The sequence below is a fragment of the Solanum pennellii genome, chromosome 5, assembly GCF_001406875.1.
Source record: "Solanum pennellii chromosome 5, SPENNV200".
Classification (NCBI taxonomy): Eukaryota; Viridiplantae; Streptophyta; class Magnoliopsida; order Solanales; family Solanaceae; genus Solanum; species Solanum pennellii.
In genome coordinates, this window is record NC_028641.1 from 40526996 (window position 1) to 40544970 (window position 17975).

Sequence of the window (17975 nt, forward strand, 5' to 3'; positions counted from 1 at the left end):
TGTAAAGCCATATGAAGTAAATGTGGAGTCCGATATATATGTCCCGTCAAGAGGATCCAATATACCCTGCCAAAGGTATATAGGCATACTGGTGTAATCACTAAAATGATGCCCGCAGAGGGGACTTACAACCTACGAGTGCACGTAGTTCTGGGACTATAAGGGTGACTGGCCCTAGTCTGACTTGGATTAATCTACTCTCAATTGATTATGTAAATAAACAATATTATGACTCAAATAATGTAATATTGGATAACTTAAAATACGAACATGCAAACTCGTAATGCAACATTATACTAATAATGTTACATTCTAGAATTGAAGCATGTATGTATATATCAAAATTAAGTGACCTATAATGTGTAATTCATGAACTAAAAATAGTACATAGCTAGGGTTCTGAATTTCATGCAAAGAACTAAGAAACAACGTGATAATCTTATTTGGATCATGCAAACAACTAAACCCCAACAATTTCTAACATTCAAGAAACCCTATTTTTAATCAAGAAAAAATAGTGAGGGACCTAATGGGTGAAAGGAATCCAACTAGTGAAATCTCACATACCTAGTGATGCATTCTTCGGCAAAACCTTTCAGTTGGGGCTGTAATTGATGGAAACTCGCTATGTTCTTGAACTAGGGTTGCTCTACCTCTTTCTCCTTTTGCGCTCTAATTCTCTAGGTTTTTGGTGAATGGTCTGACTCGGGTACTTTCCACTAATCTTTCTAGGCTAAAATTGACAAAAACCACGTAGTTTAGGGGTTAAAGGCGTAGTTTAGGTTCCAAATGCATAGCGAGAAATACCAAAATAACCCCTACTTTAAAATCAAACAGGGTCGATCAGGCCACTTCCATGGAACGTGAAGGGAACCAAGGACCATGGGATCAGTCGTGGTCCTTAGCAAGTGGTTACTTGTTCTGGGGGTCTTATGACAAGCCTTACCACAGCTCGTGTGGAGGACCATTGAGTGTGAATGTCCTCATTGAACCCACTTGGGTTTAGGTTTGTTGGCTCAGGTTCACGGACCCTCCCATGGACCTTGTGTACATTCACAGTTCGTGAAGGTCCTCGTGGTTCTCACTTGGGTTTGGGGGTCTAAGGTCTAGGCTCTGCTCCGCTCTGAGGGTCTAATGGCTGGCCTTCTACAGGGCCACTGTTTACACCGAATTTTGGACCTCCACAATACAAATTAGTCATCGAGCTTCTTAAATTCCAAATGGTTTGAAATAAATTACTCTATAAAATTTTTAATTATGTTAAGTATTTTTGTCATTTTTATAAATTTTAAGATGATAAAAAATAATTTATATATTGTATATAATTTTGCATATATTTGTTTATTAATATTTGAAAATTATCTCAAAAGGTTTTAGTTTTACTGAAATATTTCATTAATTAGTTTAGATAATTATAGTTTATATTTATGAGTTAATTATCTTATAAGAGAATCAATTATTATATCTCATTAAGATAAGAGGCTAGTTAATTAATCAATATTAACTCATCTAAGATTAAACTCAATTGGGTAACTACTTAATTCCTATTTAGCTATAACTGCAATTCAATTGGCAATCTTTTCGCTCCCCTTTTAAACTCATTTTCAAGACAATTTTGGGCTCCAAATTCAGCGCAGCAACAACAATTCATTTTTTTTAACTCAACAACATTCCATTCTCTTCTATAAAGATATGTAAATTACTTGTTTTGATCGAGATACAAGTGTGGATGATACATAAATATATATCCATCTTGTATTTTGTTGAATGGTTGTATCATTTGTTACTGTAATGTATCTGGTACATGTTATAAGGTGGTTACAAATTTGTGTCACTATGTGTTAGTTTGGTGCTGGAAGAAATGCATTGTTTTCCTTAAGAGAAAAATGTGTAATTGTGGAGATTTCAACTTGACAAGATACCTTGTGAACATTGTGAAAAAATTATATATTAATCATGATACATTGCTATTCCTAGAATATTTAGTAAATTTCTAAATGTTGTAATCCTATCAGAAACATTAGAGAAGTAAATATTTTTTATCGATACATTACCGTGTGGTAGTTATCAAGTATCATATGCATGTAGTTCTGGTTTGCCAAAGAATGAATATGTATCATATACATATTGTTGTACATGATACATAGTTCTCCATTTATAGAACATTATGATTTATGTATAAAAATTATTATTGGGTAAATATAAATATACATCGCATTCTAAGTTGGGTAAGACTAACAAATATTAAAGAGCGTAGATACATAACACAAAACTGATTTGATACTGGCTAATAGCCTTTTAATTTGACTAATATTGATGATATATTAAAGAACTTGATACACGTTGAAGATACATTAGATAGTATTTATGTATCAATAACAATTATATTGAATATGATAAAACTAATAGAATAGTAAACAACATTAGGATTATGTATCAATACCTTAAATATGAATATGATACATTGCATAAAACAAAATTTATTATAACGGTGATGATGTATCAAATCAGTGATAGCACTTACAAAGACTAATTTAAGAATAAAAAATGAACGAGATACAATGAAAATCAATAATAGAACTATTCATTAGTTTAATAAATTAAATCACTAGATATATTGAATACGAAATCATATGTATTATAAAGGATGAACTAAAAAAATAGAAAAACATTAAAATTGATTTGTTGAAAGCAAAACAAAATGACGAAGAAAATCCCCTACACTTTAATCTTTGCTCTATACAAACTTATGTATCTTTGTTTTACTGTCAACAATGGAAATGAATTAATCAGCAAAAGAGGATCCTGGGAAAAGATTATGTTGCAAGGCGAAATGGGGATACATCATCTCTTTCACTTTTTTCTGAACCATTTTCTAAATGTGGAAAAGGAGGAGATTTGGTAGTTCTTTGGAAAAATTTGGGAGCGAAAACTTACATGGGTTCTTGAAAATGTTATGGAGTGATCTTATGGAGAGAGAACAAATCTTAAAATTAAAAATGAAGGAAATAAAAATTGTGGGAATGAAAATAGGAAGAGGTTAAAGGGAGTGAAATAGGGAGGGAGTAAGGGAGTGAAATTAGGAAAAGAAACGTGTGTTTGACTGTGAAACTTAATGTATCCGGAACAGTGGGGTTTGGCAGGAAAAAGAGTGATTTTAGAAGTATTTTAAAATGGTAGGGAATAATGAAAATTATGAAAAATAAATGTGTGTAATTAAGCAATTTATCCTTAGATGTCCTCAAAGCCCAAGTTATTCCCACCCCATAATAACATCATCAGCAATACCAAAAGAAACCCAATTCCTTCAACATTCAATACACCAAATATAGCGTACCAAACAAATGACCACCCCACTTGATTCTCCTTCTTCACGCCAGCAAATTCAGATATCCCGGAGAACCAGCAATCCAAAAGAAAAACCGGTCCAACTACGTCACAGTCTCATTAATTTGGAAAATCTGGAAAAAAGTCGTGTCGTCCACATTTTCTTGTTTTAGCAGCAACGACCCTCGTATTGAAATCTCCTTGCTAGATCGTCCTTCGCTCAAAATCAATGTCTCTCTTCAAAAATCTGTTGAGATTCATCCAATCCACCTGTTTCCCCCCGATTTCTATCTATATATTCATCTCTCTCATTCATAGTTTAAACTTAGAAAAAATAGGAAGAAAAATAAGGAACGATAGACAAAAAATAAAGTAGAGAAAAATAGAGTTGAGAGAGAGTTCTACCATTTAATAGAAAATAAGGAGAACATAGGAGAGAAAAAAGAGTAGTAAAGAGTAGAAAAAGAAAACAGAGAGTTTGAGTCTTTTCTATTTGAAATCGAAGTTGTTTTATTTTTTGTAGTGCATCGAAATCGCCTCACAATGGTGGTAGTTCTTCGTGGCTAAGCTCGTCATCTTAGTTCACTACCCCATAAAAGGTATATAATCCTGCTCCCTCTTATAGTCTATTTCAATATGGCGTGTTGTATGTTCAAGCTTTCGTACATGTTCTGCTGCTAAATGTATATGGTTTCTTGTCTAATCTTTTCATAATTTCATTTTCTTGTGAATTCTTGGGTTGTAAGCATGAATAAAGCTTGATAAAGCTCCTTGATATTATATATTAGTTCTTATATTTGTTCGATCGATTTTGTATCTCTATAGTCAGCTGAGCCACAACCTTGTTTTCTTCAAAATAATTAACTTGATGTTCATCTAACTTCAACTTGGGATTTCCTCGTTGTATGATTCTATTTTCTGCACGGTTTGCTTACGTCTTGATGGTTTTTGTATAGTTAAAATTGGGAAAAATGTATAATATTTTAGCTACATTTATCTTTCTAGTCCAAATTGTGCTTACTGTTTGTTCATTGATCTATGAATATGAATATTTGACTTGTCGTTCTTTTTCATTGGTCACTTTTAGCCTTGTTATGTTTCTTTGAAAATTCCAATACTTTCAGTGTGTTTAATTCATCTCCTTGTGGTTTGTTAAGCTTGCATATATGAAGTCGACCATTTCTTGGTTTAAAGGTGTCATTGCTAAACTTATTTTGGTTGTTACATATATCTTTTGGTAGGCTGTTTGTTTTTATTAAATTCAAATTCATGGATTGTTCAAGTTTCCATCTTCACATTCTTTCAAATATTGACTTCTCGACATGCTCATTTTAGTTTAACTTCCATGATTAGTATATTATCTTTGGGTTAGACGTTTGGTCTCTTTTTGCTAAATAATCGAAGATATGTGTCATTACATTTTGACCTTTCTAGTTATGTATTGATGTAGCCAATGGGACTTATATTTTTGTTCAAATCTCACTGGATATTTTTTAAACAATGAACATGACATTTGGTTTTTTTCAACTCCTTTCTATCGCTGGTTTTTTGCTTACTTTAAATTGTTTTGATCAAATGAATATGATGCCAAGTTTTAGATGTGTTGCTTGTTGATGTATATTTAGTTCATTTTTTTAATTTCTTCTCAAGGCCATCTTTTTTTTGAGGTCTAATTAATAGATTTTCATTACATTTTGGCCTGAATTACTTAAGTTACGATTTTTCATTTAAGTTAAGCTAGCTTTATTTTCTTATCTCAAAGCACTAATTTTGTTCTTTCCTTCATTTCTCGTATAAACCCATTTGAAGTCAATGGTGGACTAATCTATGTTGCACTTCCGAGTTAAACCATAAAGGCCCAATCTTTTCTTTCCAGTCAGACATCCTATATATTTGGAAGCTATTACAGGTTCTATAGCTCAAACATACTGGTGGAAGTTAGCTCAAAAGCCCAAGAAATGGATTGTATACATATTTTATACAACTCTATACACTGATATACAGGTTTAGTTGAGAAAATATGTCACCAAAAACATATATACAGGTTGGAGGCGTCAAAGCGGACTGTATGCAGCCGCTATACAGTTTGATATACAAACAAAGAGTGAAGAAATGACCCATAAACACTTGGTGTATACACACGATTTCAAGGGTTAAAATAGGGCCAGAGCACATCAACAGCTTTAAAAGCCCAAGTCCATTACCTTTTCATTTATTTGATTGCATTTCTTCATTTATTTGATATTTTTAACTCTAATTGTTTATTTGCTTCATTATGCTTTCATTTAATTAACAAAAAGATAAACTATATTCTTTATGGTAGTATATTTTTATATTGTTCATTTTTATCAATTGTTTACTTATTTTGAATATGTAGTCAAAACAATTTATTTATCCTTCAACTAAGTTAAAATAATTTTCATAATATGATTAAAAATTTAGTTAAAATCATTATTTAAAAATGTGTCAAAAAAATTCTAATTAGTCTTGTTTTGAATCTTTATTCAAATGTTTCATTTTAGCTCCGGCCACAACCCGGATTCTTGAATCCGGATAGAAACCGACGTCGTTGACCTCTCAGATGTCGCAGACAAGCCCCATCTTGCATTCATCACATTCATCTAGTTAAATTTGCGGAAAATTTAAATTTTTTTATATGTATGAAATATACATAGAATTCTTATATTTATTAATAAGACACATCATATACTAAGCTCAACATAAAAGAATAACCATCTAACATAAAGAATCAATTCGAAACAGAAGATGAATATATCATAAATAGTTTGCCAAACATGGCCTTATTACAAAGCTTTGAAATAAAGGTGCGAAAGAAACGCTAGGGACAACATTCACTAGCTATGTCTAAAACAAAGTCAAGACTAAATCTGTAGCATTCTCAAAATCATGAGGGCCTACCAAATGGTTCGGAGAAACGCTGAAGTCTAAACCGCTGCAAGTGTCGTCAATATGTCCTCACCCGCACCTATAAAAATAGTAAATAGTAGGGGTTAGTACACCACTTGTACTAAGTATGGGTGTATGCACACATACACATAAGGCTATGCATGATCAAAGAAAGCTCTTGCTAAACAACATGCTATTTCTGGAAAGCCTAGTGACTAGAATTTCCTAAATCGTTAGATGGGAATTGTGGTATGAATATGATGTATTTTAATGCATTCAAAGCACAAAACTCACTTTCTACATGATTACAAAACATTAGTATCATCCACATAATTTTAGAACAAATCGAGCGAAGATTTGAGATTTTGATCCTCTTAGGACGAGAGTTCCTTTTTGTACACTTAGATTATTTTTCAGTCGTTTTCTTCTTGTTGTTGTGTAGTTCAATAACTCCTTTGGTCATATGATTACTGACAAGTGCAATGATTCATTGTAGTCCCATACCCACAATGAATCAATATAAGTAATCCAAGGACTAAGGAATGATTTCCCTGCCTTATAGTGAGTCCTTCTTTACACTATATATTCATTACCTTTCATAAGCAATTCTCTATTGATCATTCCATTGATTTAATTACTTTCATATTTTATATATTATATATTTCATATACATGAGACTTTGTAATCGTTTATCTAGCATAAGACGTCTTAAGTGAGGGCAGAACATATGGGACCTCAACCCGAAGGCCTTCTTTAGCAAACACAGAGTCTGCTTCATTCGTTCTTTCGTAGTTCACATTATTCATTTATTCATTCATATATAAACACCAGCTATACCTAGGATGAAGTTTAAGACTCTCATAGGGATCATGAAGTACAATGACCAAGAATGACCTAATGTCATTACTTGAATCTGATTTCACCTCCTGATTGTCTTGTACAAACACCTTCGGTATCGTTAATTTCATTATATTTCCTACATTGAGGAACTCCAACCTTAACCGACATAGATCATGTGATCATCATGAAATCCAGTGTCTACACCACACTAAAAAGATGTGGAATCACCGGCCAAAGTGACCCAAAATATGCTAGCGTACATGGGAATTAAACCCCGCCAGATCCCTATATAGGCAGTATAGGTTCGAAGACTAGGAGAAATAAGGAGATCCATACCTGTCATGCCGTACAGTCTCATCTCATGAGAGTCACGAGAACCTCCACCCTTCCTGAAAGATGGCATTACCGCTCATAGCTAGCCTATCGGTGCTCAGTATAAAGTTCTATTTCGTTCAACTCATACGTCATGGAAGCTGGTTTATAGAATGAGGACATCATATCTCAATAGATGATTTCTCATATCATCATTAGTATTAAGTATACATCTATCTCAATACTTTCATTAGAGTGTACATAGAGACTGGTCTCTTCATTAACTTTACACTCTCATAGGTGAATACGTTTTGGTAATATTTACTTACACTATTGATCACTTGTCATCCTTTTCTTTACATTGATGAAATGTGAATTGTCCTTACATAACACCTTTGGTGTTAATGAGATGTCTCACACATTCTAACACCTTCATTCGTGAGTATTTTTAACATAGTAGCTTAGGTGTAATTGAGGCTTGTATCACTTCTTTTAACACCTCATTTTGGTCACTTTCTTAACTTAGACATCTTTAGTTATGTTATTACTCACGTTAATTTCTTACTTTCATTTGATAGCTTAATATCATCGTTTTATGGACGATGAGAACTTCACTCAATGAATTACATATCTTCATAGTTCATTTGGTTAGGGCATGTTGGGACTTGTCCCAATGATTGGCATGCCTTTGAATATGGATTCATTGAATTACCTTAGATGTTCTTATATTGTCATTTCAATACTTTGGCTATATATGATTGGCACAAAATTAGTATTGGCCTAGAAAATTTGAAAACTAACTTCATAGCCAATTTATCGGCACAAGCCAAAGTTACACTCTTTCATGTTTAGTTTGGTATACCTTAGTCATTATCTTATCTTTTAATTATTTAAAGATAACATTATAGCCAATTTCATTCATTACTCTTAGACGATGTATTGTTAGCCATTTTATTGGCATAAGGCAGGCAATTCATTCAAGTATAATTTCATGGAATCATCACCCAATTCTATTACATAGTTTGAAAATAATGTTGTAGACAAATTTATTGGCATAACCCAAAATTTCACTACACTTGAAATTTTAATCTTTGATTAACTTACAAGAACAATTCAATGCTTGGTTTGGCCAAGCTGTGAAGTTATTTTGGCATTATAGATTTATGAACTAGCTTTGATTCTTTATGAAAGTTATAACTACTTATTCAACGCTATTACGTTCACAAGTTCGTGTGGATAGGGTATGTTGGGACTTGTCCCATTGATTGGCATACCCTATGTTATGAGTTCATTGATGTAGAGATTGATATCACTTTGTTAGTATAACTTCACACATGTGGGAGATAATATTTTTGTCATAGTTTTGCTAGCCAATTTGTTGGCATAAACCAAACTTTCACATAAGGTAGTCATTTAAACTTCATTTGTTGAAAACCAACCTTTTTACATTCAAGTAACTTATAATTATCATTCAATGAACAGCCTATAACAGTAGATTCAACTTCATAAACAACTTATAACAACTTCATCTTTCTCGAACACAAAACTAAGCATTATGTCATTCCTTAATCTGTGTAACTAATCACTCAATCATCCGAATCCAACCTATAGACCTCATTAATTAAATAAATCAAGAACTTATAAAATCAGTTAGAACCACATACAAACAACATGTTCAAGATTATATCTACATACTTAAAGAATCGAAAACAAGGATAACTAGGGACATGGACGTTCTACAATATCATTGGGAAACAACCATAGATTCGAAATTCATGAGTTTGAAACGTTTGAAAAGACTCTTGGAGAAAGAATTCCATGATATAAAACCCATACCTTAAGTAGAACTTAATCTATGAATACCACCTTGAACGAACCTTGAAGAAACCTTGAAAATCGTCTAATAAATTTTCTGTTTTTTCCTTGCGTTTTGTTCAATGTTTTCTTACGCTTGTTTTCTTGTTTTAGTCATGTATTTTTTTTGAGTTTGAACATGATTTTTAGGGTTTTCAACTGACATTGACTTATTCAACTTAGGATTTAATAATTTAACTAAATAAATTAATTAACTAATTACTAAAAAACCCTTCCTAAGTTGACTAAACATAGGAGAACATAACACTTAGTCAAATCTAGAAATTGGTGTTGACTATGGTTTTGGTCAACATTTTGACTTTATAATAATCAATTAAATCCTTAATTTAATTAATTTAGGTACCTAGGGTAAGTCCTAAAGTACCCTCAAGTCATTGGAACCAAAATTAACCCTTTTGGACTATCCTAGGTTAAGTACTAGGATGTTTCTTGAGTTGTACTAGGTTAGTGTAAGAATTTAGGTTTGAACCCTTTAATTTAATTAATTAAATGGATAATTTAATTAATTAAGTTACCGAAATCTGGAAATTATTTTGTGATTTCGGTTTTGCCCCTTTAAATTAATTAATTAAGTTGATAAATTAATTAATTAAGTAGTGTAGAGTAATTACTTAAGTACCCTTAAGTCGTTAGGATCTTAACTAACTCTTTGGACCATCCTAGGTTAGGTACTAGGTTGTCCCTTTCTTGTCTTAACCAAAATCGAAAAATTTCCTTTTAATTTTCTGTTTTAGCCCTTTAAAATTAATTAATTAATTTTATAAATTAATTAATTAGGTAACCTAGGGGAATTAATAAAGTACCCCTATGTTATTAGGACCATATCTAACCTTTTGGACCATACTAGGTTGTCTCTTTAACTAGTACTAGGTTAGTGTCAACCCGGTTTCGGTCCTAGGTTGTCGGGTGCACTAATGGGTACAATTCGGTTAGTCCTAGGTTAGTTAGCTATTTGGGTCAGTAGGTGAGAGTGTAAAATTGGTGAGGAAGTTAGGCCACACATGTAGTTGTCCCTTATGCACGTTTTTGTCCCCTTAATTACCCTAACCGAATTCGGTTAGGGTGGTCCCCTCCTTTGATGCTTCTTCACATGTCTTACACATGTGTTTGCGCATGGGTTGGTTGTACTTTCCTAACTAACTATTAATTTATGATTCCTTTTGAATGTTTACTTATTGTCCCAAGGACCCTCACTATGTCCTTGGGCACTTCTTAATTTACATGATTATTTTAAATGGTCATGTGGAATGGTACTAGGCTTGACACTTGGATGCCTAGTACTTTGTGTGAAACTATTCATAACAGATTTTCTTTTAGCTTAGGGTCTTAATTGAAGGTACATTTATTTAAAAACAATTTTTTATTGGGGTATGACAACCCAAAATTATATTTCTTATTCGTATATAGAAAATTGGCTAATATCCCTTGGCCAATTTTTCTATACTATGCCCAATATTTCTCAATATTGGGCATTGGGGCGCCTATGTACCCCTTATAGGCTATCTTAAGGGCATACTGGCTCTTCATTAGACATATGATTTTCCGTAATGTTACAGCTCTCTTTTTCTAAGAAACAAAATAAAATAAGTTAATCTTTATTTAACTATTTTCTAAAAGTTGATCAAATTTTGTAAATTATTATTTTAATCATTTTCCTAAAAATAGTCAAATAATATTTTTTCAAGTCGTAGGATAACCGCGTGTTAAAATATGCTTCAAATGCCATAAAACCCTTCTTGAAGCGTAAATAAGAAACTCTTACCCATTTTATCTAAATTTATAAAGATTTAATCTTTTAAAATCTTTTCAACTTATGTTTCTTAATTTCTATAAAAATTAAGTGGCGACTCTTTCTAAATATTTTTCTCAAATTGTTCTATCCTTAGAACATTTCAAAAAGTGATTTTTCCAAAGATAGATAAATCATGACATAACAACCATTACGGCCCGTCATAAAACCACGACCTATGAAGGGTCCCGTGGTCTGACGTCTGGGCCTGGTAGAGTCGAAATCTCCACCACGGGCAGGTCAATAAACCATGGACCCTATCACGGTTCGTGAACCCTACTGTGGTTCCCTAGTTCAGGTAATTTTTGGCATAAAAAATTTCTAGGTCTCATTTTTGAGGTGTTACAATATCTCCCTCTTGCGAAGATTTGTCCTCGAATAAAGATTAAACTAGCTGAAATAAAGGGATAGAGCTACAAACCATACCACTAAATACTTGAAGTTCGTTTCAGGCTGAACTAAGTTCTAAGAACATGTAAATATGCTGAAAATGCAAGTACAAACTAAAGGAACATGATATTAAGACTGAATTTACGCATTTATGACTGAAAAACTGAAGAGGAATGGAATCAAAAGGAAAGAGGTGAGGATACATCGCCTTCGTGACTTCTTTAGATTAACAAGTATTTCCTTCTACGGACTGATTCTTGCACAAAATCTTAACTGAAGCGACTTCTTTATTTCTCAACTTTGAAACCTGACAATCAAGAATTTCAGTTGGCACCTCCTCATAAGTGAAACTATCCTTCACATCCACACTCTCAAAAGGCACTATAGATGCAGGACCATCCACATTCTTCTTCAAACACAAAATGTTAAAAACCGAATGTACTGCTGCTAGTTGTGGTTGATATTCTAACTCATAAGCAACATACCAACTCTTTTCAAGATCTTGTAAAGGCCTACATACCTGGGACAGAGCATCCCTTTCTTGCAAAATCTCTTCGCCCCCTTCATATGTGACACCTTCACGAAAACCCAATCATCAACTTGGAACTCTAAGTTCCCTTCTCCTTACATTTGTATAAGACTTCTAGCGACTCTGGGATGCCTTAAGTCTATCTCTAATAAGTTGTAATTTCACCATTGCATCATGAACTGAGTATGGCCCTATCAAGGCTATTTCATCTATTTCAAACCAACCTACTAGAGATCTAATTTGCGCCTATACAATCCCTTATAATGGGCCATATAAATGCTGGAATGATAGATATTATTGTGGGCGAACTCAATAAGAGAGAGGTGATTATTATAAATACCCTTGAAGTCGATCACCCAAGCTCTCAACATGTCTTTTATGGTCTGAATGATATGCTCTGCCTGATTATCCGTTTGTGGATGAAATGTTATGCTAAGATTAACCTGAGTAGACCTTTCTTAAATGACTTCACGAAATTAGAGGTAAACTGAGGAACTCTATCATAAATGATAGACAAAGAAACCCCATGGAACCTGACTATATCATTAATGTAAATCTTGGCTTAGTCATCCATCAAATTTGTTTTCTTCAGTGCAAAAAACACGCAAACTTAACTCTATCAATAATTACCCATTTTAGTCATGTAGTCTGTGAGTACAATGTATACCTGTATTGAAGTCCAAGTTGATCACTTCCCTCTTCCAAGAGTAATATCTCGTGGATTCTGATTTTCTAACTTGGGTTCCTGACAAGCGGGCCACTTAACCACAAAATCTTTTGTATCCCTCTTCATGCGATTCCACCAAAGGAATTCCCACGGATCACGGTACATCTTAGTGGAGCCTGCATGAATAGGATACCTAGAATTATGGGCTTCTACCGGAATCTGTTGTCTCAACTCACCCGGTTTAGGAATACATAATTGACCCTAGTAGCGAAGCACACCATCACCCCCTCGGAGAAAACCTCAACACTCTACTGATGTACTGCACCCTTTATTTGAAGCAATATCGGATCACTATCTTGATTTTCCTTGACCTCCACTACCAATGAAGATTTTGACCAATTCTACACTGTTACACCACCATCTGTTATTCATAAGACGGGATCCTAGGTGAGAAAACCTGTGAACATCCTTTGCTAGTTCGTTTGTTTCTTCCTTAACATGTGCTACACTACCCATAGATAGTCTTCTAAGAGAATCTTCTACTACACTGTCCTTACCAGGATGGTAATGCACATTCATATCATAATCTTTAAGGAATTCAAGCCATCTTCTCCTGCGCAGATTCAACTCTTTCAAGGTGAACGCATACTGAAGGATTGTATGGTTTGTGAACACATCTACGTGAACACCATACAAGTAATATCTCCAAATCTCAAGTGCAAACACCACTACTGTAAGATCGAGTTCACAAGTTTGATATTTCTTCTCATGCAACTTAATTTTTTTACAAGCATAAGTTATAACCTTACCTCACTGCATCAACACACAACCTAGGACGAATCTAACCGTCTGAACCCTCTAGTAGAATCAAACATGTAACAAAGGGAAAATATGGAAAATTGCCTAATTTTAAAAAAGTGAGTTTTGGTCATTTTAAAATGGCCATAACTTTTACCTCAGGATGAGTTAGAGGTAGTTATTGATATGGTTGGAAAGTTTTTGGAGATATCTTTCTAACACCACAAAGTTTTTGCATTTTCGGTATCATATGAGGGTGATATGCCTATCGGAAGTTGGGTTGTTGAGGTAAGGAAAGTCACAACCCGGATTTAAGGAAGGGCAAACTAGTCTTTTCACCCATTAATTTCCTATTTCATTTTTGGGGTTTATAAGGGTAAAAACTTGGTTTAGTTCAGTTTTGAAAAATCAAAATCATGCGTATGGACTAGAAAAGAGAGAAAAAAAGAAGTAAAGGGATAACAGTCAAGAATTCGCCAAGAACGACAAGGTTTGCGAGTGGATTTAGTCGGGGATGATCCCTATCAAGGTATATGAGATATTTTAGTGTTGGGTTAGTTCACCCACACACCAACTTGCTTCAATTCAGTGTTTTTCAATTTTTTACATGTTGAAAAGTGATGTTCGTGAAGAACATTGCCGAATTCTTATTGGTTGAGTTGTTGAATGCCTAATTTATATTCGATTCACGTTTTCGGGTTGTTTTTCCATTTGAATGCAATGTGTATTTGGGGTACTAGTGATCCTAAGTGTTTGGGCATATAATTATAAAAGTTAGAGGGGCTTATAGATGAAAAACAAAGGAGCAAAGTCAGATGTTTTCTGGGCGAGGCTTGGGGCATCACGCCTTCTAGCGTGCTAGAAAAGTTCTTCTGAATTTTGGCCTCTGGCGCATCGTGCTATCCTGTACGCCACAAAAACTTCTATGAAGTATAAGGGCTGGCACCTCGCACCTCTCAGAGTGCCAAGGACTCGAGTTTTCCCCATTATTCCCCCATCTTTCTGTACTAGTTCCTAAGTGATGTACTTATGTTTTCTTGTCGATTCTAACACTCTAACGTATATCAAAACATCATGAAATCATCAATAAACATGAGATCATAAACTTTGAATCCATAATCCAATTCAAGGAAAGTTAAGATCAAGGTCAAAGGAGTAAATAGTTAAGTCAAGAAGTTAAGAAGCAAGTCAAATTTAAGTTTCTTAAAGTTTTCAAGAGTCTTTAATAAACGTCCTAACTTCGTTTTAAGGCTCAAGTGTAAAGTTAAGCAAAGAGTAAAGATTTGATACCATTACTCAAAAGTTATTAGGGAACGAAACATTCCTAGAGAAGTTTATAAGTGTTATCACATTTGATAAAAGAAAAGGGAACACCGATTCCAAAAGAGCCTTTGGGCTGAGCATTGAGTAATTATCTCAAACTAAAGAAAGAAATTATTTTAAAAACATATGAGCTAAACATATTTTTGGTAGCAGTATTGAACACTAATATGGCGATGCGAGTTCATATTTACTCAAACATCTATAAGCCATGTATCCATCATGGGTATCAAAGGGTCATACTTTTCAGATGAACACTTAAGTTAAGATAGTGGATCAACTAAGTTAAGTAGTCTATGAGACGGCAAAGTATAGGACAGTTCTGGAAGCATGGACAAGACGTTGTATCACCACTTAGGTTCATAGTGGTGTTTATCGGTTAGAGAATCTCCCACAGAAACTATATTACTTCATATTTAAGTAAAGTTGAGTTTGTTATTGCATTTTATTTTACAAACTAAGTGTTTTTATTCTTTAACAAGTTTTATATATTGCAGATGTCTAATTGTTTTACATTAAGTCATGTTATTCATGAGTTGAGTAGAGCCAAGGTACTTGTTCCTTCTTACTCTTTCTAAATTTTAAGTTGTAGTTAGAATTCCAACTCACATACTTGTATACTCAATGTACTGATACTAGTTGGCCTGCATCGTATCATGATGCAAACGCAAGTAAGCAAGATTGATACACTTAAATTTACTTCTCGAAAAAAAGTATAAGAGGTCGTATCAAGTAAAGAATCCAACTATGAGGTTGGGGTCGATCCACGAGAAAAATGATGTAGACTTATAGTTAACCTATTATTACTTCTATTTAGTCAAGTCCTTTCACAAAACAAGTAACAAACAGGGGTTTTAAGGAATAAATGTAACTAGCTATTTTTAAATAAACAAGTGATAGGTTTAAAGATTTGTTTTTTATCAAGTAATGAGAGTAACTAGGGCTTAAGTTTTCCCCACAAGTTCATAATGCGGTAATTCTAGCTATAACAATCCTTTCATAGTATCGTGCATGAAAAGTGGTAAGTTATGTATCCCTAATTCCTTGGTCCGGCAACTAGGAAATTTCACTCTGCACCTTTGTCCGGCTATGTGTGTATGATTTACTTAACCTTACCTTTACTTCATATTAAGCATCATAATCGATGTATGACTTAGTTGTTACTTCTCATCAATCGACACTAGCCTATTAGATAGTATATACTAAATCTACGTTGATAATTTTTTTCTTATAACCTACCTCCTTGGTGTGGCAAGTAGCAACAAGGTGAGTTCTAACGCGTGCACTCGTTAAAAAGACTTCTAAACGAAAGAATTATCAATACATGCAAGACACTATTGTAGGATTATTATTTTAGTTAGATTTTACCTTGTTAATTACCCAAGGTTCCAACAACCCTAGCTATGGATTTAGTTACCCATGTTAATAATCACACAATTCATATTAGTTTGAAAAGAATTCATGCACTTACTTTGATGTGATTAAAGAAAACCGAGAAAATTACTTGAATTAATCAATAAGCTTGCAATAAACGATTTTCCAAAAATGGAATAATTTCCCAAAATCACAAGTTCACAACTAGATCAAAAAAATCTGAAAAATACGCAAGAGTCTAACACAAATATTACAAATTGGAAAAATAAACAAGAGTCTAACCTCAAAAACTAGGTTTTTACAAGTATTTATAATAATAGAGTCCTAACAAAAGAGGGAAATCTATTTGAGGAAAATTTGTCCTAAACACGCGTCTGAGTTGACGACTAGATAGACGAACCGTCGAGGCCCCCCGTCGTTCCACACTTAGCTTTTTTTTTTAGTTGCTTTCTTCTCCAAGTCACTGTTTCCATCGCGGAAAAGGATGACGGTCTGTTGAGAATACGATGGTATGTCAATGGCTTCCGTTTCTCCACACTTAGAATCTTTTCAAGTTAGGTACTAGAGCTACTTTTTGTTAATCATGACGGATGTGCAGGATGGTCCGTTGTGGAGGTGACAGTTCGTTGAGAACCTCCATAGCCCCACAATTAGTCAGAATTCCCCGATCTTCTTTCAGCAACCTTTCCTTCATATGACGGTAGCCACCTACGGACAATTGAGGGGTCGATGGACCGTCAATGGCTCCCTAGGTAGTCACTTCTGCAGTTTCAGTACAATTCTTCCTCGTTTTCATGATGGACAGATTTTCTGCAAACAAAGAGAAAAATACATTAAAACTAATACAAAAAGGCTTTAGACACACACAAACCTAAGGAAAAAGCATTGAAAGTACCGTGATACCACGGTACATCAACACCCTCAACTTAAATTCGTTGTTTGTCCTCAAGCGACGCACTATGACTCACCATAAAATATTTGTACAAGAGTATCCTTATTTTAGCTTTTGCAATCATCTGGCTATCAATCCCGATTATTTTTCATTATGTGTATGCATGCTATCACCATTAGGCTCGCTCATATGGATCAAAACATGACACAGACTCACCACACACCTACACCTATCCTCTTTGATCCATCACTAAGGTACCAATTTTTTGGTATTGTAACTAGTGTACTCACTTCAAAACAACATCCTCTTTTTTCACACAATGATTTCAGTTTGAGTATAAGATTATTTTTCAACACTCACTCTCAGAACAACTTCACACCTTATTTATACTTATTGCCATAGGCTTACCCTTATTTTTACTACTTTGAGTTCACCATAATAGACTCTTAGGAGCACATTGGGACTTTATTATCTTGTAACTTCGGCTTAGGGTTAGGTGGGGTACATTTGGATGTATTTTAGTGACTTATTGCCCTTCTTGACATAACGGCTAAGCGTTCTTCCTTTTCATCATTTTATTCCGTCCTGTTTCTTAATTTTCTTGTATTTTTCACCTTGCTATTCTCCTTTCTTTCTTATTTTGTGTAGGTGACTTTTTTCTTCTCTTGCTTGTATTTTCACATTTTCAAATATTTTTTTCAACTTTTCTTGAGTCACTTTTCGTTTGTTCTTTCTCTCTCTTTGTTCTTTCAACCCCACTTTCTGGTGCATTCCTTATAATAGCCACCCTCAACTCAAGGCTTTTCCACGAGTCAAGGTACACAATACCCGAAGTTTGTTCAGGGCCACAAGAAGGTTGTTTTCTGCATTCGCCACCCTCAACTTATTCTTTTGGCATAAGCTGAGGTGCACATGTCCAAGGAGGACTAACCAGGCAAGTTCTAGCTCAGTACTA

General features: G+C 34.1%; 1 long non-coding RNA gene across 1 annotated transcript; it reads left to right on the forward strand.

The window, feature by feature from the left end:
* The first annotated feature begins 3293 nt into the window (after positions 1-3293).
* On the forward strand, positions 3294-5652 carry LOC114077379. Its single transcript, XR_003578687.1, has 2 exons — positions 3294-3926; positions 5137-5652. It is a non-coding gene; the product is annotated as an uncharacterized LOC114077379 (long non-coding RNA).
* The last annotated feature ends 12323 nt before the right edge of the window (positions 5653-17975 follow it).